Raw genomic sequence first — 24,307 nt, 5'->3', positions numbered from 1 at the left:
TGTAATACACCATGCAGCTGATATCTCTGCCCTGGAAAAGCCATAGAATGGGCAGGCAAGGTCAGCTAGAGGTCATTGATCATTTCTGAAAAACGTCAGGTAAATTTTATGTAGTGCTAAGAATTCATTACCTTCCCAAGCAACAGAAGAATCACATGGCAATGTGCAGCAATAAAACTTAGACCAGAACAGCAGTGGGCACAGAGGAAAAATGGTCAAAGACATACACCTGGATGCTGTTTGTGAATGTCACTGTCACCAACAGAATGTTGCAGGGATGCACCGGCCATCACAAAAGGGCATTCACTCCATTAAGAAGCCACATGGTGACTATTCACACCGGCTACCGCATCTAACCAAGAGCCTGCAGACCTCCTACCTGACTTTCTCCCCGGCCACTGAACCAAATCCGAAAGCGAGGTAATTGACATTTCCTTCCCGATCTCTTCTTTTCCCAAGAAAAATGTTTAGACAACTGTGACTGGAAAGAATCTAGGACACCTTATTGATCTCCTTAGGACCACATGGCTGAAGGAAAACTCTTGCCTTTGCCGAAATAAACTTTTCTAAAAGCCTCCCTAAAACAAGGTCAGAGACACTCCATATAATCCCTAATAACTGCCAGTGGAAACTCATCAGAACAAAAGTAAACATCAAAAGCTATTGCCACCATCTGTTTCTGCGAACGTCCCGGCCCTAGCAGTCTCCAGCCCTTCCACAAATGGAGAGGTGAAGCTCAGACAGTGCCTCCCACACTAGCAGCCGGGGTACAAAGGAAAGCAATTCAAACGGGGCTCTTTCTCCCAGGGGGGTTATGGTCTCTGTCCTTCAGCCACCATGAAAGAAAGGTGATTCCTCTACATTTATCCCCACCATTTATTTGCTATTTTTCTGAAACAGCCATTTCCTTTTTTCCCCCCTATTTCTTAACAAAATTTCCATCCATAGACCTTTCTCTGGCTCCGTGATCAACATCACTCATGTAAATTAGGATATAAAGGAAGACATAAATTAGGGTGCAGTCTTAAGAGAAAGGCCAGGTAGTCCATGACCGGACGCAGTAGAACTCATTTAGGATCGGCCGTTACCAGGCTGCACTAGCAGGTATTAACCTGTGAGTCAGGCTGCAGAGAGGAAATAAAAGGAGAAATAAAAAGTGTGAAGGATCTGTGGAAACACAATTGTAAGCAACATGAAGCAACTGTGAATGGCTGAGAAATCACAGTTGTTTGATAGACCTGCTGGGCATATCTAAGGGAAGGAATGACTTTTTTTTCTTTGAACAAGTGTTTGCCTATGTCTGCAATTACCATCGGGTCTGAGGGCTGGGACTGAAAAGGCATGTTTCTGTGCCACTTAAAGCCTGTTGAAGATGAGAAAAGAAAACTATCTTTTATTGATATAAGTAATGGTCATAAGGACAACAGCAAAAGAAAATGGGCATTATTCACTATTTTTATGAAGGTCATCTTATTCTTCATTGAAGTGTGCATTTATCGACATGCTTTTTTTATATTATTTCATATTAAATGAAACACTTCTATGCAAAGTGGCTTGTGCAAAAGGAAGAATGTGTTTCCTTATGGAACTGAAAGGCTTCAGGTAGGGCTGATTCCAGGCACACAGCCTGTGTACATAGTCAATGCCCGCAGAACGGGCACATAGATTTTCTCTCCTGTCTTTCTCGGGTGCTCCGCCCACAGACGCTTTCCCCCTCCTACAGGCAGAAGCTTCAGGCAGTTCCAGAGAGCAAGCCTATCTTCTCATTGAGCTTCAAAGAAAGCTCCCCAGTTCTATCATTAATCAAAAGTGCTGCAAGTGAATTCCAGGAGCCCTGACTGCCCTTCCTTGGAAGGACACTCAACTACTTGACACTTAGCCAATGCCTTGGTGGCCTGGACTGACGTGAACCCCTTTTGATTGGTGCAGAATCACAAATCAAAGGAAAAGGGGGTTCAACATGAAAACTGGAATGCTGCTATTAGAATTTCGGTAGATAGTCGCTGGGTTAGATGGGGATATTCCTTATACTCGATTGGAAATTAAACACAGAAGAGAAGTTTGTGCCTTAGATTTGAAGGATGCTAAATCCAGACCAGGAGTCATGGCTTAGGAGACATCTACATGCAAAAGGAACCAGAGAGCATTCTCTTATAAAGTACAGAGTTAAAACAAGAGTGAAGAGGGCAAACAGAATTAAAGAAAAAATCTCCTGCCAAATGCTGCTTGTTTTCATGAGGTTAGCAAGGAAGGAGGTACACTTACACACAGCTCATTGTACTGAGGGAGGAAAGAGGGAGACAAAAGGAGTAAATGGGTATTGTATCATTTTAGCATCAATTTGGAGATGAGAAAATAGAAGATCAGAGAGGTAATGTCGAGTCCCTAAGTAGCCCAGCCAGTAAGCGTTCAGCTAGACTGTGCACCTGGACTTGGTTGATTCCAAAGCAATTTCTAAGGGAAAAGCCCCCAAACATTCATGTCCTACTAAACTAACTGTAGAAATAATATTTAGCTCCGATGTTTATATCCATGTGTCTTTCAAATGTAAAATTTTCAAAATCGTAAGAAAGTTTTCAGGTGGCTATCACCTGTAAAAAAATGCATAACATTATGACAAATTCACCGAGTTATGAAAAAATGTATAATAAGGTAGAACAGTCAACCGTCTATATTCTCATGAAAAAGATTACTGGTTAGTGATGTGTTTCTATTTGTACAAATCAATACATTGGTTTAAAGATGTAAAAAAATGTATTTTTAACTTTTTTTTAAATGTTCCTTTTTATTGCATTTATTGGGGTGACACTGCCTAACAAAATTATGAAGGTTTCAGGTGCACAGTTCCACAAACAGAACTCATAGTGAAGAGGGATGGAGTCACACTGTGCCTCATAATGCAGTAAACTGACAGTGAGGATTTGAATGCTTCGAACGGAACTCGCTGGAAAATGCCAGGGGTATAATTATTTGGAACTTGTTGCTGCCTCACACTGCACACTACTCAGTCTCTCCCCTCCCCATCTTTTGGTGGCTAATGCGAGGGAATATCTGAAATGTGAAAAATAACCTTTTCTTTCTATCCCTGATGGTGTTACCATATGGCATTAGCATTTGGTTCCATCCTTTTCACCCTCCTACTATTTATTTATTTTAATCACTACTTGTGATTAGTAAAGAGAACGGCTCTTCGAGTTTATTCCTGGCTACACTCTCCCTCCCGGTTTGGCCCTGGATCCTTCCATTTCCCTTACCTACCAAAACAGCCCTTTTGAAACGAGCACACTGTCACTCACCTGTTGAATGAAACACTTAAAAATGATAGTTCCTCATATTTTAAGAGACTTTTTATTATCTGTGGATTTTTTTTTCTCCCTAAGTTCCCAAACCATCTGTGTCTTCTCATTTATGACCAAGACTTTGAGGTTTTTAAATTTGCTCAGAGCTGACAAAACACAACATCTGGATTTCAATCGAAGGAGGAAGGCTCATTGGAAAGCTTGTTAATGCCCCTGGACCACAATGAGATCAAATTGAAGAACTTTTTTTTTTATGAGTTGAGTGCAAATGAATTAGAAACATGTGAATTAAATTTTTCTTAAACCTCCAAGGAAATTTAAATATTAAGGAAAAGTGCTTTGCAAACTGCCTCTTGGCTTCTGCCAAAGTCAGAACACTTGAAAAAAGAAAAAGTGTTGCTGATATCTCCTGAATCTAAATGTACCCAGCATTTTCTTCTGTAGTGCATAGAGGACATTTTGATCTTTGAATAAAACAGAAGCAATCCAAAGATTTGCAAGTTTCCTATCCAATGATGCTTAGCCTTCGGTCTCAAATAAGCATGTTCCTAGAGTTCAACCAATTTTTCCTTGTTCTTTATCGCTACTTGTTTTGTTGGCTTAGCAATGGCCAAAAATAAGTGAATGGCATCATTGCCCCGACGTGATGATGCAAAATCTCTGTCATTTCATGTGCTTTATTTTAAGGATGGAAGACCCTGACTTAGTAAACATTTGTTTCAAATGCATGAGTACGGAAGCCTTTACATTTTGAGTCAACTTTATTTTGTTGGGCTTTAGAGAGCTTTTCTGATTAATGGAAAAATAAAGGTTTCCCACTCTTGGACACATGTTTGTCACTTAAACACTCATTTCATGGCCAATACTGTGAAAACGACATGCGTGCTCACTGTGTGTGTGTGTGTGTGTGTGTGTGAGTGTATTTGGGGTGTGTAAAAACAGCGTTACTCATGCTTCAACTCCCTACACCTGACCTGAGGACCCAGGACAGAGAGAAGGACTAATTCTCCAATTATTTGCAGGGAAAATGCCACCGTGACCGTGGACCCGAGTGAAGTCCCTGACCATGACAGCTCAGGAGAGGGCAGGTGCAGGGGAGCGATCATCGGCGTGGGAGCTGCAATTCTCCCAACGTCCCGAGTAGGAAGCAGCTTAACTGGTGCTTTGCTGGTAGAATCGAAGTCTGGCAGGGAGGGGGAGTAATTCTCTCCTCCTGCCCCTGCCTCAGAACACCTTGATCTCCTCTCACCCTGAGGATAACCGACGACGTCAGGACGTGTCTGCAACCTGCCTTATCACCGCTGCTAATAACAGATTCCCACCTGGAGACAGCGCCAGGGGCACAGATTTAAATAGTCTCTTCAGGCACAGAATGATTTTGTACAGCAGGCTCCGACACGGAGGCAACTGTTCACAAACGTGCCAGCAGTAACTACAGAAGTCACTTGATGGCATGAAGATGAAACCTTACTACTGACAACCTCCCCTCACCCCCACCCCCGCCACTACCTCTTGCCATTTAGCATAAGACCTTCAGAGACATCCCTGTCCTGCCCGTCTCTCTACGCAGGAAAATCACTGAAAGTTGTTCATGGGAGCGAGAAAAGGAGTCTCCCAGACATACCTGGTCTCAGAGAAGACAGGAGAGCTGTCCAGTTGAGGTGGGTGGGGAGTGAGTCACACAAGCCCTCCTAAATTAAGAAAGAAATGAGAGAAGGCATCTCGGAAAAGAAGGACATGTCTGGTGAATAATAAAACTGATGTTTAAAATGCAACATGAACAGAAAGACAAGTAGGCTCGTTCATCCTCTGCCTCACCTGAGGGAAATCTCCCAAGAAGTCAAAACCTGCAGGGTCACAGCCTCCCCCTGGCCGCTGGTGGAAAGTACTGCAAGACAAAGGTGTCAGAGAAGAGCCCCATTCAAACGACCAACTGACCCAGGGGACTGTGCCTCCGTGAGGGGTGCATGAGAAGCATGGAGCGATGAGGTCAGGGGAAAACACCTCCTCCTAGAGAGCTGAGAAGCGGAGAGGGCCCCCACCCTCACGAATTTTCGTAACACTCATCCTGTTCACCATCTGCTGGGAGTCTGTGCTGGCGTGTAACAAAAGAACAATTCAGGTGCTGTCCAACAGTCCTGACCGGCTACCACGCAGTGACGGACTTAATTAACACTCTTCTTAAAGCATCTGAAATGATGCATTTCCTTTTCTTATGCTGAATTTCCAGGGTAATTCATTCAAGGAAAGCTGTGTTTGTTTTTCCTTCCAGTTTATGAAACCTCTGTGCCACTCCGATCTTCACAATATGGGCTTAGTTAGAGTGAACGGGGACAGTGTGGCTTATACGATGCAAGTGCCAGATTTTAACGGTGCCTGATTCCTAACTACATCTCCCCTTGTGAGCAAATACAGGAGAAAAATTCTGTCTTTGCTGCCAGGGAGCTGTAGAGAGTGGTTCTCAAAGAATGTTCCTTTGAAAAAGTGGTTTTCCATGATTTGCTTAAGGTTTCCATCTTCAAGACTAGGATGATGGTAACCTACAAAGTTTTTCATATATACATCACGTTCAAAATTGGCAAATGTAATTCTGCAAATGATCACTACCAATGAAAAAATAAATAAGCAAGCAATGAGCGGAGGTTAACAGGAACATTGAAATAATTCCTAAAAATAATCCATACACCATCCTTCCCCCTCATATGAAGAGTATAACAGACACCTAACAATATAATTTTACTATTAAGAGCATCACATATTCGAATTATGGAATAAAATATGTTAATACTGCAATGCCAGACTCAGAGAAATATATGATTAATTGCAATGATTCCAAAATCTATATAAATATAAGGCTTTCATGTATTTATTCCTTCTCAGAGCAATCATTCACTAAAGAACATGATACATGAAGAAGACTCAGAATAATAGGAGAGGCAATGTCTAACTTTTACTGGCCACTAATTACAGCAGCTACTGGCTACCCACTACACATTGCCTGATTTAATTATTAGCACAATGCTATAAGGGAGATATCAGGATTAGCCCTAATTTACAGATGAGAACACTGAGGCACATAGAGTTTCAATAGGTTACCTACGGCCACCCTAGCAGGAGCGATCGCAGCCAGGAGTTAAAGCAATCTGCAGAACTGTCAATCCCCATGTCCTCGTGCCTTGGTGGCAGGGGCCTGACATTTACCACCCCTTCTTCACACGTGGAGCTTACACCACAGAAAATACAGATGGCCAAATATCTGAGTTGTAGCTGCCTCCACTTTGCAGCTAGAGAGCCCCTTTCAGGCGTCTAATTCAAAACGGGTAATCTCTTGCGTAGTGGGTGCCGCTGGTGGCCTGGGCTGTGCATAGTTATATGAGGGGTCTGGGCAGGACAAGGCTGTGGACATCGACTGATACATAATTACAGTTATACTATTCAGGGCGTCCCATGCTCTGTCTCCTCCAGATCGACCCATCATCAATTTAGCAGCTATGGCGATTATCTGACATACTTTTTTGAATACCTAAATGAATCACATTTTTGTGAGACGCCTGTTATCTGGATTTTTTTTTTTAAGAAAAGCCTTTAATATTGCATCTACTCTAGTTGGAGACCTCCAGCATAACCACATACAAGTTATTGTTGTTTCTTCCCAGTAAACATTTTAACACTGTGTGGAGATATTGGATATGAGCTTGACTTTCACTTTTCAGAATTTTTTTTTTAATTCAACCTGCGCGAAGAGAGAAACAAAGCAAAAATGAAGGAACTCCTTTTCATGATTTATCCATTAAGTTCCAAACAGAAAAGGAGAGACGGATCCACAATGGTTCTATTTCTCATGCATCCAGCAGAGGCCAAGGGCACTGTCAGTCCTGATACAATGTCTTCCATGAAGATGGCCCCGCCAGTCGCTACCTGAGCAGTAACCGTGATGACTGCCTCACCGCTCTGCAGTGTTTGCCGTCTGTCTGTCTTCCCAGACTGAGAATTTCTTGGAGGTAGCAGTCAATGTATCTCATTTACCCTCAGATCCCTTGTTCTGCCTCAAAAACCTGGCAAGTTAGTACAAGTCAAAAAAAGATTGTTTAAATAAAGGATAGAAAGCAATGTCCTATAGATGCAATGTCTCAAAATGTTGTCTGTGAAATATTCTCCTGAAATTTTACATGGGTGATGTGTTGAAGGTTTGAAAGCAGAAGTCGAAAAACATGAAGAAAATTACATAGTACTTATTTTTTGTAATCTGGTGCTTGCCAGATCTTCTGAAAAGTATGTTTCAAGGACTCTCTCCCAACAAGCTCCCGCTGTGAGAACCTTCATCAGCCACACCTCGAGGAACAGAAAGCTGAGAGCCCCCAAGGGGAAAGGCTGGTCTAAGAACGGGCAGTACACTCCAAGGTCTGGGGCTGGCTGTCAAGCAGCCTCTAAAACCCCCCCACTCAGCCATTATGCAGGGTGGGGCAAAAGCAGGTTTATAGTCATGAGTACGCAAAATACAGAGTTCATTCTTATATTATCACTTGTTAAGTATGGTATTATCTTCCTTTAGAACAACTGGAAGCCTACTTTTGCCCCACCCTGTACCTGGCTCCATCCCTGGGAAACAGTGACACTTTGGGTGTCTAAATCCAGCAGAGGAGCTCGACAGGCAGCCAAGGTCAGAGTCACTAAGCAAGAACTTCAAAGGCAGTGCAGGTGTGGAAGAAAAGGACAGCTGTGATGGGACCTCCACAGACCAGGAACCAGACCCACGGGCAGAAGGTGGAACCCATCAACATACCTCTTCTTCAGCGGAGGCTGCAAATGTTCACTGTGCACCGTGCCCACGTTCTGTGCCAGCCGCTGGCACGCAGCCAGAGGAGACTCAGCACAAACCCTGCAGAGTCTTGCAGTTCAGTGGACTTCTACTCTCGGGTTGCACCATGCCATATGCCAGCCACCAGCTCCCCCATGGCTACTTAATTTAAGTTGAAATTAAAACTAAACAAAACTGAAACATCCAGCTCCTCTGCCTCTCTCACCTCACTGCAAATGCTCAGTAGCCACAGGTGGCTAGTACTCACCAGGCAGAACAAGGCCCATAGAGTAGCGTTTCTGTTTTGTAGAAAGTTTCACGGGGCACTGGCATTGAAGACCTACATTTCAGAGCAAGAGCCCTTCAACCAGAGAGGCAAACGCTCGCTGTGCCTCCGTGGGCAGGGCACTCCCTACACCTCCGTTTCTCATTTCTCTGTTAAATGAATGTAATTGCAACACTTGCTTTTGAGAGTCATTGCAAGGGTTATCTATGTTAATATAAATATTTTAAGCACCCACTCAGTCTGTACATACTCAACAATACTGGGTTTTAAAGGTGCTGTCACAGGTATCACTGATGATAAGTTATTTAGATCTCTGAAAGCAGGTGATTTGGTTTTGCTATAAACCCTGAAAGACCAGGATCCCCTTTCCAGCTTACAGATGACAGCACATAATTCTAGGAGAAATTACCCACACAAAGCGGATTCACTCGAGTGGGATAACAAACACAGGTCATGCCCAACGCCTGGGCTCCTGCCACCTGCTTCACCACTGTAACACAGATCTGTTGGCATTTATATACTCTATGTGATAATATACATTATAATTTATATAATACAATTTTATTTATAAGTGAACAATATGGTACGTAATAATAAGTGAAGAAAAGCACACTAGAAACAAACACTATTCAAGTTATTTACAGAAAAGAGAATTATTCAAACTTGGCTTGGCTGGAACAGAGGTAATTGAAAGAAGACTTTACCACCCATATCTTTTCAACTGTATTTGCCAGTTAATGGGCTGATCTCATCCAGCGTGTAAACACAGGGGTTACATTTAGATGTCTGGGATAGGTCCTCCCCAACAGAAGGCACTGGGGAGGGGTAATAAAGAAGCCCAAAGGGTCTTTCATAGAGCAGTGAAAAAACGGATCCCTTGGGTGAGCAAGCGAGATTCCATGGGTCCACTTTGCAATGATCTTAGTCATTCATTGAGTAAGATGTCAAGCATCTTACATTATTCCATAGATTCAGAAACTGAAATTCCCCTAAAGAGATAGATTTGTAACTCAGTGTTGCTTAACTTGACTAAGACACTGCATTGGAAAGTATTGTGCTACAAGAACTACCATACATACATCATTCATTCAAGGGATAATTGTGTTTGTTCCTCATAGAAAATTATTCATTGTTTTAATGCTGACGCTCAACCTTCTTACGTGTGGATTAATGAGTACAGTGAGGATTTATTGTGGACCTATTCTAATCCTGGCACTTTAGACTTACATGAATACATGTAGAAGCAAAAAGAAAAAAACGAAGCAAAGCAAAACAACAGCAATGAGTTAATACATAGGTTTGATTCTGCTATTTGTTAGCTGTGTTAACGTAACCACATTATTCAATGTGCTGAGGCTCTGTATTCCTATCAGGATAATTTCACCTACCTCTATTTCTTTTCCTTTTTCTTTCACTGAGGACTAAACTAGATGATAGGTATGGAGCACTGAATACATTGTCTATCTTATATTGCATAATTAGAAAGGATAATTATGAAGAATTGTATTATAATATGTGACCTTCACAAAAACCTTATAAGGTAGGTATGATTATCTCTTATTTGCAGGTGAGAAACCTGAGCATCACAAATCTACGTGTCCAAGCTCAACACTGTCAAAATGACGCCTAGTATGACCACTTACACCCAGATCTTACCTTCCATTGCTGTTAATATAATACTAAATAGTGCTACAAGGCAACGTTAAAAACATTTTAATTTAATACTGAAAAAAATGATACATAAATTCTATGATTGCAGATAAGGAGTGAAAAATACGAAGAAAAAAAAAAAACTCTATATGCTGATTACTCCAGATTTACGCGTCTAGCCCAGATCTCTGCCCTGAACTTGTACCCAAATGTTTCCATGACACCTAGGCTTGAAAGTCTAATTATCATCTCAAAATTAATATTCCTAAAGCTGAACTCCTGATCTTACTGTCTTCTGACCTCTCCCTCTGCTCTTGTCTTTTTCTCTCTGTCCACCTGGAAATTCCATCCCACCCGATGCCCAAGCCAACACCCTGACCTCTCTCTTTCCATTAGACCTCACATCCAATTACTTAGAAAAGGTCACCAAGGCTACCATCAAAGGATACCAAGGATCCAACCACCCTCCACTTCCCAACTCATCTCCCCTACATCTTCCCTTTAATCTGCTCTCAGTACAGAAGCCAGAATGACTCTCTCATCCTTTTGAAAGAAAAAGCCGAAGTCCTTATAATAATCTATAAAGCCCTCCATTACCAAACATGCCTTAATCAGCCCTTTAGCCTCAAATCGTAGGACAGACTCCTCACTCACTCCAGTCCATCCTGATCCCCACCACGTTCCAGCAGCAACCCAGACGTGCTCCTACTTCAGGGCTCTGCATGCATCGTTTCCTCTGCCTTGAGCACCCTCTTCTCAACTGCCCAGTGAGACCAAAATCACACCCTCTTCAAGTCTGTGTTCATACTTTCTCACTGAGCATCCCCCTCGCACCTTGTTTAAAATTACAATTCCTTCTACCCATACACACACTCCTTGCTCCTCTTCCCAGTCTTATTTTTCTCCATCGTAGATGCTGGTCCCCTATGGAGACAGGACAAGATATGATAGGAGAGGAAAATGTAGCCTAGAACATGGTATGACATTTATTCTCCATCACCCCGCACTAAAACTTAATCTCTTTGAGGGCTGAAATTTGTATCTGTTTTGTTAATGTCTTTCTCCACAATACCTAGAATATATGTGTTTAATAAGTATTTGTTAAGTGAATGAATGAAAATTAATGAAACAAACACGGGGAAAAGGTATTACAGTGATATTTTCTCCTCCCTATTTTTCTTTTTTTATATGAGCAGTAATTGTTTATATTTTAAATGCTATGTTTACTGACATGGTAGATTTTCTTTTAGGAACTCTGCTTTTGGCAAGCATTGAAAGAAACTAAAAATGTCGTTGTTTGAAAGCAAAGATTTAATGGTAAATGTAGTAAGAGTTGATGGTTTACTAGCAGTGGTAGTAGCAAGAGCAGAGCAATCATTCATCCAGGCCTTTCATGAATTACAGACCATGACTGATCTTTTTTGACTGTTGGTTTATTTAACCCTCAGAAAAACCCGATGGAATGTCCGTAATTAATAGAGATGGAAACTGACATTCAGGGCTTTAGAGAATTGGCTCAATTATCTAAACTAGTAACTAGTAACTGAAAAGTTGGAGCATTAATGCTGACAATTCCTTACCCACCTACTTCACAGCATTTTCATTCCAAACATGAAGGTACAAAATATTGAAAATGAGTTAGTTTGCTCAATACATAGTTGTTAACACAACTGGCTTTCGTCTGGATTAAACATAATCGGAGGGATCACAGTGTTTCCATATACTGACTACAGCAAAGTTTGAAAAATAATTCTCCGCTCTCAAGTGAACTCCTCTCTTTTGATTTGCCAATACCTTATTCTTTGTGTGTCTGTATTTTTTTCCTTTCGCTGAAGGTCTTGTAGGCTAAGCAAGTGACTCTTTACACAGCCTGCCTTTCTTTCTCAAGAGTGGTCATGCTGCCTTGAAAAGGGTTCATCATCACTCCTAACCTTTCTTTAGCTATGTTTGCTGGACCCCTCGGGGGACGTTAGGAATTCTGACACTTCGTGTAAGTGCAGTGCATTTGCCCCAGAATATTCTTTGTTGGGGAGGCTGAGGACTTTTCTATTTACTTACGGACACAGCATGGTTTATGGCCTCCCAGAGTGAGGAAATGGAAAAGGAAAATAAAAGCAAAATCGAAACCAGCTAGTTGGTAAAATAACTTTAGTTTGTGAAAAAAAGAAGATAGGGAGACTTGGAAAAAGAACACACCTTAGGAATTAATCCGTGCTTAAGGGAAAGGATATTTATTGAGCACCTACGGTGTACCAAACCTTGCACAAAGTGCCCAGGTACCTTTTATAACATGTCTTTGCAACAAATCGCTGATACAGATGTTACCCCCACATTAAAAGAAATTTTTTAAGGTGACACACGGATACTGAACGAGTTTAAATAACTTGCTCAAAATCGACTAAATGTCTTCATTTTGAAAGCCGTGAGCTTCCAGAGTCAAGGGCAGGAATAAAAGTCAGGAGAACGCTGAAGGTAAGGACATTGTTTGCTGGAATGTGGTTACAACTCCCCTCTTTTTCAAATACTCAGTAGGTTTTTCTTTTCCTCCATGCCCTTCCTACCCCAGTCACACTATAATCATCCTATTTTTTAGGACTTTGGAAGTTTAGGAAACCTCCAAAAAGTAATCCTAATGAAACAGCTCTTGCTGATCAAATACATATTTGCTTAATAATGACAATCTTTCCATTAAATATCAATTCATCACATTTATCCTGCTAAAGTTCTATAAAACGTAAGCTAGGGCCAAGATGGAGTAAAGTTTTCACTAACGACGACAAACACAACTAATAGACAAAAGTTGGTGGAATGTATCTAACATCACAGTAGGCAGCACAGGGGAGGGACGCCGGGGCCAGCTGAACTCTTTGCCCCCAGGGCTGTGACCTAGGAGGGTTTCCAGACTGCAGCCCTGAGAGGGAAGGCCAGTCAAGAGCCCAGCAACCTCACTGAGCTGGGGGAGGGGGTGCATCGGAGAGTCTGGGGAATGCAGTGTAAAACCCGAAATGAAGCCCCAGTGTCATGTGCTGCCTTTATCCCTGGTGGATCCAAGAGGGCCCTCTATGGTATAACCACAGTTACCCTCCCACTCCTGCTCCTATAGATAAGGTACTATGGCCATCAGCCTTCCTCATCAAGGGGATCAGACAGAGTTTTATTATAGATTTTCCTGAGTAGTGAACTTCAGCTCCCTGGCAGCTCAAGAAATTATTGTACAAGCCAATCACAGCCTCCTTCAAACACCAGGGGTCACCACCCCCTCTTAATACCACAAAGCCTGCCTCCCATGGCTCCTGGCTATTCACTCTGTTCCCGAGCACCATCCCCATGTTGCATATACTGTGCTCTCCCCCCCCCAGACTGCGAGTACATATGACTAACAATTTGTGACCATGTTCAGTGTCGTTTGTCCTATGTTGGGTGACATGTGTTTGGTTATCCATAAAGCTCTAGGGTGAAAGCTCGCTTCTCATGGATGGGCTGGACAGGGGGTGTTTAAAAGAGGGAGGTCAAGGTGGGGAAGGTTTGCAGGTCAAAACCCTGGACAGACAAGGTCTGCACAGGAAAAAAAAAAAAAAAAAAAACCCACGTGAGCTCCGCCAACCATTTCCTCAAGTCTTCCACTCATTCCTGACAGAAACCTCCTGAGGGCAGGGAAAGAACCACAAAACCAGAAATGAACAATCCCACATTTCACAGGACATCAGGGAAATTACTTAGAAAACTCAGTAGAATCCTAGTACTGGGACCAAATTCTATGTAGATTAGTCTAATTTAATGTTACTTTGCATAGCTTAGCAGTGACCTCAAGAGGATTTCTCCTTTTTCCAAGTAATGGTGTTCCAGGACAAAGCTCAATAAAAATTTATTTATTTATTTATTTATTTATTTATTTATTATCTAGCAACAAGAAAGTTAAAAGTCACAAGGTATGAGGTCAGCAAAAACTACCAAGTAAGTGAAGAATCAAAAGGTATGACCCATAAGGAAAAAAAAAGTTTTATAGAAACAGACCAAGAAACATTCCAGATAACAGAATTACTAAACAAGACATTAAAACTGATCATATGATCAGTTATGATCATATTTCTATATGTTCAAGAAGAGAGGGAAAATATTAAGCATGTTAACATAAATGATATTAAAAAACTGAACTTCTATATGTGAAAACTATAATATCTGATGTAAAAAAAAGCCAAACAAACCACTGCTTCACATTAACCTCAGAGTGGATGCTTCAGAAGAAAAAAAAATGAGTGAACCTGAAGACCTAGCAACAGAATCTGTCCAAAGTAGAACACAGAGAGATGAAAGACTGGGGGAAAAAATATATCAGCAATGAGCTATGGACCAACTTCAAGTGGACTACCATATGTGTAACTGGCATCATAGAAAAATAATTTGGAGAGGGGGTGAACTGAAGAAAAATAATTGAGAAAATAATGGCTGAATGTTTACCAAATTTGATAAAAATTATAACCCCAAATCCAATAAACTCAACAAACCCAAAACTCAAGAAACAGGAACAATGCAAAAACAATCTTAAACTGCAAAAATGTATATACATATAAGATAAAGAAAATGTCTTACAAGCAGCTGGAGAACCAAATGTTTTAAACCAAAGCAAGAAGACAAGAATATTACATTTCTCTTCTGAATCTGTTTCTATTTTTTCATTAGTTTATTTTGTTCATTAGATTCCACATGTGGGTGAAAAAGGTGAAGAGATTAAAAAAAAAACCCACCTCATAAACACAACAGCATGGTGATTTCAGGAGGGAAAGGGATGGGGGGAGGTAGGAGAGGAGAAAGGGGGGATAAATGGTGATGGAAGGAGACTTGACCTGGGTGGTGAACACACAATACAATATACAGATGATGCGTTATAGAATTGTACACTGGAAACCTATATAATTTTATGAACCAACATCACCCCAATGAATTCAATAAGGTCCATTGTTTAAAAAGAATAATACTTTCCTCAACCTAAACAATGCGAATCAGAAGAGAATGGAGCAACAACTTTACTGAAAGAAAACACTGTCAATCTAGAATTCACAGCATAATAAAATACGCCCCCAAAAATGAAGATGAAATAAAGACTTCCTTGAATATGTAAATGATTAAAGAATGCATCACCAGCCAGACCTATGCTACAAAAAATAAATAAATAAATAAATAATGCTAAAGAACTTTTTCATGCAAAATGAAAATTATACCAGGTAGATATATGTATCTATATACAAAGCAATTAAGGGCAATCAAAACTATTAAAAATGTGGGTAATTATAATATATTCTCTCTGCCTTTTAATCTCCATACAATTAATTGAATATGTATAGTAAACAATAATAACAAGGTATTGTGAGGCTTATATTTAGAAGTTAAATGTATGGCGACAGTATTGCAAAGGCCAGTGGGGGAGAGGAAGCAATAAAGTACATGTTATCATGGTCTTATGCTACACATGAAATCAAATAATATTACCGAAGTCACGAGTTAAAGGGTATTAATTAGGGGAGAAAGGAAAGTTCTTCCTTTATTGTGCCCCTACACTTTACACTTTCCTGATTTAAATGAAGCCTTTTTCTTCAATCATACACTTGGACGGTATTCTGTAGACCCAATCTAAATTCCACTTTCTGTTATAAATTGGTAAGCCAGTTCCAATAAAGTGAGAGGCTCATTAAACTGTACAGTGTACATGACTGAAGGCATGAAGCAAAACTGCATTTATCCATATTTGAAATTTTTCTTGTTATTGCATTTATTGATTTAGAAGCACAGTTCAGAAGCACAATCTGCCTACACATTTCTCATCAAAATCTCTTTGGAATCCTCACGAAAATTCCGTTTTAATGATATGCCTACTTCTGTTTTTAAATCCAAGGAGAAAAGCATATGATTTTGATAAACAGACAACTCAATTGACTCTCTGAACTTTTTAAATGCAGCTATGTGTTCAGCGATACTACTGAAGACGATCTGTTTGGGTTTTTTAAACCCAGAAATAAGTGCTTCTGTCGAAGCCACCTGGCAGGCTCTTGCTCATTTCCTCATAATTGACTGAAATTATGTTTATTATTACCTCTCAAAAAAAGAAAATTACTATTCTCTTATGACTAGCTACAGAAATAAGATAGGAAGGCCTTCTTAGTCTTTTGTTTCTTTCTAGCTGATATGGCAAATACTGCATCAATGCCCGTTCCAGTAAAATATAACAAAACTTTGAATAATGGAGCCTTAGCATATAGAGATATAAAATTAGCTTCAGATATGCATGTTTTGGAAAAAAAGAAATGACAAGCTATCCCAGGGAGAAACTGACAGTAGAAGAAATGTATCTCTTTCTGCCCTTTCGTCCAATTTATTGAGTGCCAAGTATGTGTCCTTGTCTGTCCCACGTTCAAAATACAAACTCCTTACTGTCAGGCTATTCAAGGCCACCATCACTGTCCCCGCCTTCAAAAATTCTAATGACATTTTATTGCCTGAATTAAATATAAGTTATCTTTCCTAAAGTAAATCTCTAAAAATTGCTAAAGTGTAACCTAGGGATGGAGACTAACCATAAATATTAGTAATATTAAAATAATTCAGAATGACTTTTGATAGAGGTTTAAATAAACACAGATTCTGAGATTTGTTCACAGCTATTTACCTTCAGATAATAAGAAAATTCAATGAGATCCTTAGAAAGAAACTGTAATAATCTTTACCTGGTTTTCTCCCGACATGTATTTTAAGATGGAATTACAGAGAATTAAGAAATGTTGTGTGAACCAGAGGCTGAGCATTTTGAGTTTAAAATTTATTTTAGGTGGCTTCTACAAAACAATTCTGCGACTATATGATAAAGGAAAGAAAAATATTTATATTTTCTTTCATTCATTATTTGACTGTAAATTCATTTAACCCCTCCTTCCACAACAGACACACATATCTACACACTCAGTGCTTTAAGTGTTTTGTTTTGTTTTAACAGATCAAATGAACAAGACAGTTGACTTAGGCACAGTAGTCAATACAAACCTAGGATAAAAGTATCGAACTTTGCCAGATGAAATCATCATTGACCTTCTGATAATCTCACTTTGCTCCTTAAAAATCCAGATCTGCTAAGCCAAAAATATAATCTGATTTATTTGGTTATTATCTAGTAAACATGTTATCAAAATTTACATTCTAATTAAAGATAACAACAACCAAAAACCAACTAATCCGAAAGCCTCATACTGGTCTCCAGGATGATTTCAAAAAATACTAAAGCTAAAAACAAGCAGACAAACAAACGAAAGAGTATTTACCAAATTCCATAGACCAAATGAAGATAATAAAAAACATGAAAAATCAAAAGGTGTTTCCCCTTATTTAATAATATAAAAAACCATCCAAGTTGTGAATAGTACGCTACCTCCTGGGGCCCAGCAAATCCCTTATTTATTTACTAGCTTATTTTGTTAATAGTAGCACAAATTTCTAAAAGCCTCCCGCATTTAGAGCACGAAGTCAACAAGGCCATGAGGATTACAATGTGCATGAGTCCAATTTGACATGTCCAGAGTGACGCCCCACTCTAAACTTCCCAGCTAACAAAACACTGCGAGGGGGAAGGGAGGAGACTGTGGGCCCAGGAAAGCCAGGGCAGAACAGCGGGGAGATGTACTTTAAACCCAGAATTCTAGAAGGGTAATTGCCTGACAGAGTTTGAAGACTGGGCCTTCAATAATGAAGATGGAATCATCCAGATCAACTATTTGTAGGTGTGATCACCAAACTGGCTCCCCGCTGAGCATTGTTAGATGGTGTGAATTAATATTTGAGTGTGAACTTTATGTGTGTGTGTATTTGTATGTATGTGTATGTATTTGTGTATGTACATGCATGCATGTATGTGTAGACATACACCATTAATTGCATACACACATATGTATATATGTGTGTATTCAGCCTGGGGTAAGGAATTAGACAGAATATCTAAGTTTGGGTTGTTCTTGATTCAACTAAATAGAAAATTCTCTCAAGCAACACTGGACATGTTTAGTATTACATATCCAAAGATTATTAGGAGTGAGAATTTATTGGCCATTGAACTGCTTTTCAGGGGAATCATTTGACCTAGCTGATGTTGATTAGTCCCTTTCCGTCCAGAGCTTTTCTATTGGCTCTACACTCCGAAACATCCTTTGTCACAGAATGTGGTGCCAGTCATTCGGATGTATTTCACAGGTTTTCTCTCACCGCCCTGGTTAGAGACCCCAGCTTTGTTCTGTTGCAAGCACTTTCCCACATGACTCTACAGCATCTCGTTCATAGTACTCACGCTATGTAAAAATACCTCAGACAAACAAACAAAAAAACAAGCCCTTTCTTTGCGGAACTGACCTGCCCTCCTCCAGAATGTAGCCTTTTTCAGAGCAGGGGTTTTTACATTTTTATTGAATAGATTCTCGCTACTCAACTCCTTTCAGGTGACTAATAAATGTTGATTGAATGATAGCACTCAGAATTTAGGACAAGTTTCTTACAGCATCACTTTTTCCAAATACAACTACAAACATTTGTTGAGATCAAATGTGCCCAGACGTGTAATGAGAATCGCGAGTGTTTTACTTTGTGCTAACGTAACTGTGACTATAGGTAGGAGACTGAATAGGATGTACAGCAGGTTTCAAAATGATTAGTTGTTTCTGGATGAGAAACTGAGAATAACCATTAGCCAATGGTGTCGAGAAATTAGTGCCCGGATTCAAAGTAAACTGCTCCTATTCTGCTCTGGTCTTTCCTCTTTTCGATGTGTCCCCAAGTATTCTGCTGCCCAGGAGTGCCCTACACTTGGCTTCTTTCCTGTTTCAGAAACCTTGTTATCATTGCCTATGCCTGCTTTTACAATTGCTCCAAATGTTCTTCAAGTTTCTAAAGTGTATCAACAGATTGTTACCCAAATTTGCTCTAACAACATACTTGGTCACCCACTACTATGTATTCTTTCTATCAAACCGAGTGATTTTCAACTCTTCTTGCACATTAGAGTCCACTGGGGAGCTTTCAAAACTAATATTGCCTGCGCCCCATCTCAGACCATTAAATCAGAACGTCTGGGGGTGGGGCTGCACTATATCATTGTTAAAACTCCCCAGGCAATTATAATGTGCAGCCAAGGTTTAGATCAACCGCTTTAGACTGAATGCCACGCTCAGCATTTCCTCTCTGTCTGTCATGCTATCGTGGTCATAATGTGGGTATTCTACTCCTCTGGTGCCCATTGCCATTTCCAAGGTAAATCTCAGCTGATCAAGAGTGCCCCATAATGAAGAAACATAACTACTATGATGTGCCGTATATATAAGTATGTGCGTCGGAGGCATTACCCATGTCAAGGTGTTTTATTTTTGAACAATTCACTCAAACATCCATGCATCTCATACATTCAGCTCTCCATACATCTGTGCATAAAGCTGGGTCACGCAGAGATGTTGTACTTCAGACGAGCTACCCCACACCTTTTCAAGTGAGACATATACACACACAAAAGAAATTTAAGGCCTCTTCCAAAAATGGTCTCAGGGAATTTCCATCGATGAATTCTTGAAACAGACTTGAATGGGGATGTTTCATTATAATTGAAGAAAATTTGCCTAATGCCTTAATTGGGTGGAGAATATTTCATTGCAATCAGTAGTCTGCCGGTATCCTCTCAGCTTTTCTGTTAGAAAAACATTTGGATGATGGAGACATTACTTCTTATAATCTCCTGTTATCATTAGAGTATGGATAGGTAAAATATTTCAAAATGTATTAATATCACTGCCAATATAAAATATATTTATATATTCAAGGTGTACTTGAAAATGTGGCGATGGTAATACAAAACAAAAGAAACTTAAAAATCTCTGAAATAATGACACTAAGAAAGAACTATTATAATAGTAAAGCCCATTTAACCAACCCCCAACCCTAGTTCCCTTCCCTGGGGGTAGCCCAGCAAAGCTCAGGGTATGTTTTTCCAGAAACAAATGCATACAAACATAACTGCTGTGAGTATTTTGAACATAGTTTTCTTTTGTTTGTTTGTTTTTGTTTCTTTAAGCTCTTTCTCACTTGCCATTTGTGATTTCTGCCACTTCAGGGCCTCTGGGCCCTCACCGAGCTTATTGCCGGAGCATCACAACCTGCCAGAAAGCCCACAGAGGAGCATAACTTGCAATGGAACACCAAACAGAAACTGTAAAACGTGTTACCCCTTTACTGCTTTAAGTGCTGTCCTGAATGTTTTTAATGAGTCTGATTGCTACCTTGCTGGGCGGGCAGGTGCGGGTTGTGAGAAGGGGCGAAAACAACGCCAAACACGTTCTTCGCAGCTGGGGCTAAAACTGCCTGGATCCGCCCCTGGGGTGTTTTCCGAAATAGCCTCAACAGGGTCACACCCTGCCTCCTCCCTGTTACTCTAGAGGGGAAAAAAGACCTGAGCTGGTAACCGGGGGCAGAAGGGGAGGAAGGAGAGATAACCTTCAGAGCAGCGACACCAGGGACGGACACTTTCTAGGCGTGTGGGCCACGAACCAGCCCTATAAAAAGAGCAGGTGATGCGTGCTTAACCTGTGCAGCGCCCACCTGAGGGCACCCGATCCCAGATTTGCCTCCCCAACTGTCCCGGGTGCAAGGCCTCGCGGGGAGCGAACCCTGGACTCACCTCCTCTCAGGCACACTGCGAATCTGAAGGTACCAGTGGAACACCTTCCTCTGGGAACAACTCATAACCGACCGACACCTGCACAGCCCGAGAAAGAGAGAAGACCCGCTGCCTGCCCTACACCACCTCGCCGCGGCACGGTGACTCAGCCTGGAGGAAACCGAGAACACTGAGTCTCCCTGAGGAGCCCAGGGTTTGCATCCCACAAGGGGCACCCCAGCTTTTAAGACCTGCCCCTGAAAGACGAGTCTCCAGAACACCGAGATTTGAAAAGCAACAGGGCTCCGGTCCGGAGACCCACAAGGTCAGTATCATGAATTGGGAAAGGGCTATCAAGGCCCTGGTGGGCGGACTTAACCGTAGGCCGGGGCTCAGCTTGGAGACAGCAGGCCTGGGGGATGCAGAAGTTACAGGAACGAGAAGGCTTCATTGCTGACCTTAAGGCGTCTGGCCCGGCCTGAGCGCCAGGCATCCAGGCTGAACGCACATCCAGGGGCCTGCTGGCCAGAGGCAGGGTCTCCGAATTCTGCCCGGGCCTCCACCGGTGGGCCGGGCTCAGCTCTGGGATCCCCGGGCCCCACACTGAGACCTTAAGTAGGCAGCTTGTTGACTCTCAGCCCTGTTAAACAGCACAGGCGGGCCTCCTCTTATTGGACTCAAAGCCCCAAGGCCTAGCAACTGTATGTAAAACTATGTACCGTCTTGTTAAGTCTATAGAGACTGAAAAAAAAAAAAGATTTAAATAATTATCAAAGTTACAAGGAACTGATTCCTGTAGGTTCTGCTGGGAGACCTGTTTACTTGGTATTTTAAATCTAATTAGGTAAATGTGGAGTTAGCACAGGTTTTTTCCATTTCTCTGGTTCATTTGATCATCTAGAAAAGACCCACCAAATGTTTCCCAGAATGTTTTACAGACTTGTGTGACTGAAACCTCTGTTCTTGTCACTTTGAGAAAGGTCGGGCCTTGTTCACAGGACAGTCTGGTGTCCCTTGGCCAGCAGTGGGCAAGATTCTTGGGACCCAAGACCCTCCCAGCTCCCTCAGCTCCCTCCAGAGCAGCCCGACCCATTGTTCAGGTATCGACGGTCAGCGACTTTGATTCAAGAAGCTCCCTCCGAGGGGGTAGCTGCTATTTTTCCCTAAATGCAAATTGTTACACTGCAAATTGTTAATTTTATTAACCAATGTTTCCCCAATACATTTGATGAAAAAATAATCAAACATTTGAAGTGAAAAAATATTTTGCACCCTCTCTCAAAAAAAAGTCTTCTTTCTATGCCCCTGGATGAATCACTCCCCCTCCTCCTTAGCTACCTTAGCCCACTTGCCTCCCACACTGACCCCATTCCCACCTCCTCCACTAGCGCCCTCCCCCAGTGGTCCCCCCCTGCCTTCTATTTGGACCACCGTCCTTCCCTCTACCTGCTGCCCCTGACCCCAGATGAGAGGCCCAGGCAGTCCCGACCCATCCTCTCAGCAGGGAGGGGCAGTACGTAGTGCTCCAGAACTTGGCTCTCGTGTCCATCAAGAGCCAGGGTGAGTTCGAGCCCTACCTAAAGAGCCCCTACATCAGGTTCACCAGCCTCCCCAGATCAAGACCCTGAAGCCAGAAGTGCTGAGCAACCTGGCGAGGGAATCGTAGCATCCCTACTGCTCTATGGGAATCACAGACCTACACTGGCAGCCAGGACAAGGACTTGTGGCAGCCACAGTCCAGGCCACTGGATGCTGTGCTGCTAACACAGGCCGAGTCGGTGACACCTGCCCTTAATGGTTTGGTACAGCTACTACCCCACTTGTGATGAGCCTGTGGTTGCAGCTACTGTGTTTGTCACAAAGCTACTGTGTATGTGGCTGGCACAGAGAGCTCATCAAACATTTGGCAAAGCTCACAGACAACAGCCAGGTGCCAATGGCCCAAGCCAGCATCCTATGGCTGAACAGTGAGTACTATGAACCTGTCCCCAAGATTGCACCTGATGACCCAAGTAAAATGGCCAAGCCCTTCACAGCAGAGGATGCCATCCACCTGGCAACTGAGCTCTACCTGATCAACGCTAAGCAGACCAAGCTGCTGACCCAATATATGCTAAGTCGGGCTAAGTACCATCAGAACTGTGATAACCATGCCTACTTCAGCCAGCAGCTTATCATCCCTTCTGACAAGGAGAAGGCCCAACCTCAGATGCGGGCAGCAGGTCCTCAGCCCCAATCTTGAAGTCATCCTTCAAAGAATGAGACCACTTCCAGCTGCACTCACTGTCCTACCTGCTCAATGCCAAGGCCACAGACTACCAGGAGCTCTCAGGCTGGCCAGGGGAAGCACGTGGAGGTAAGCGAATGGACTAAAGTTTTGAATTTCAGGAAGAGGAAGGAGAGGAGAAACCCAGCTTGAGGATGAGGAGAAAGGGAGGAGCACTGAGAGTGAACGGAGTGAGGAGGCAGGTGAGAAGAGGAAGAGGAGGAACATGCCAGAGGCACAGGGAGAAAGCCCAAACTCAGATGCGGGCAGCAGGTCCAGTTGTAGCTCACAGAGTCAGAGGGGAAAGCAAGTGGAAACTGCCTTCCGGAGGAAATAAACACCTCCCAGCAGCAAAAGTGTCCCTGCTGCCAAGGAGGTCTTCCTGCTTGACCTAGAAGACTTCAGCCCTCCCAGTGCCCAGCCTGGGTAGCCCCTCATGGGTGTGTTCAGCAGTGTGGCTGCTGACCTGGGTAGCCTGACACTCACAGACTCTCGCGTGGTGCCCTCCTGCTGCATTCCGTGTGGAGTATTGGGAGGCAGGGGCTGCTGTACCTGTAGCTGGTGAGGGGCAGGCTGTGCACTTCACCCTCAGCCGCCTACCATTCTCCACACATCACCCCACACATCCACTTCTCCAGCAACTCTGACACCCTCACCAAGGGCCTGCATGTCGGGCCCCCTAACCTGCCTGCTGGCATCAGCATCGAGGAGTTTGCTGAGAGTCCCTGGCACTGGGAGAATCTGCCACTGCTGTGATGGGCATTGATTTCTGTGACTCAGCGTAGGCAGCCATCTTCTGGCTGTGTACCCAAACCCAACAGTTCCCTGTCTCCATTCAAGCCAATGGCCCTCTTGTTCATGAGAATGAGTTAAAGAAGGAACAGGGACAGCTAGTGATGGAAATGAGATCGCAGACACCTGTCAGAATGACCACACTGTGGTGCAGAAAGTGACTGCCACTGCCAATCATCAGATGACCTGTCATCTGATGAGAACAGGTTTGCAGCAGGGACCCTGACCAGGGGAAGTCTGGCCCTGCTGACTCCAGAGACCCAGCACACTGGAGCTGCCCACTGACAGTAACAAGATGGTGACGGGCACCCACCCTGATGGTGAAGGACATGGGACAGGCCCTGACCCAGTAGCTCCCAAGCTCTGGGACCTCATTGACCCCACCTGTCCCTCCCTAATGACATCTAGGCTGTGAGGCCCTCTCTCTTTCTTTCCCTCTTATGTCACACTCCACATGTCCAATAGCATCCAGAGGGGCCTCTCTCTGGTCATCACCAGTCTCTCTCCATGGGTCCCTCAGTGACCTGCACACAGGGAGGGAGCA

The 24,307-nt window shown here is 42.5% G+C and overlaps 1 pseudogene; it reads left to right on the top strand.

The window, feature by feature from the left end:
- The first annotated feature begins 211 nt into the window (after positions 1-211).
- On the top strand, positions 212-24,048 carry LOC112296711 (AP-3 complex subunit beta-2 pseudogene; annotated as a pseudogene).
- Positions 24,049-24,307: the final 259 nt, after the last annotated feature.

This window comes from Desmodus rotundus, chromosome 12 (genome assembly GCF_022682495.2).
Source record: "Desmodus rotundus isolate HL8 chromosome 12, HLdesRot8A.1, whole genome shotgun sequence".
Taxonomy (NCBI): domain Eukaryota; kingdom Metazoa; phylum Chordata; class Mammalia; order Chiroptera; family Phyllostomidae; genus Desmodus; species Desmodus rotundus.
Note: the sequence above shows the minus strand (reverse complement) of the source record. Positions and strands in the feature narration are given on the sequence as shown.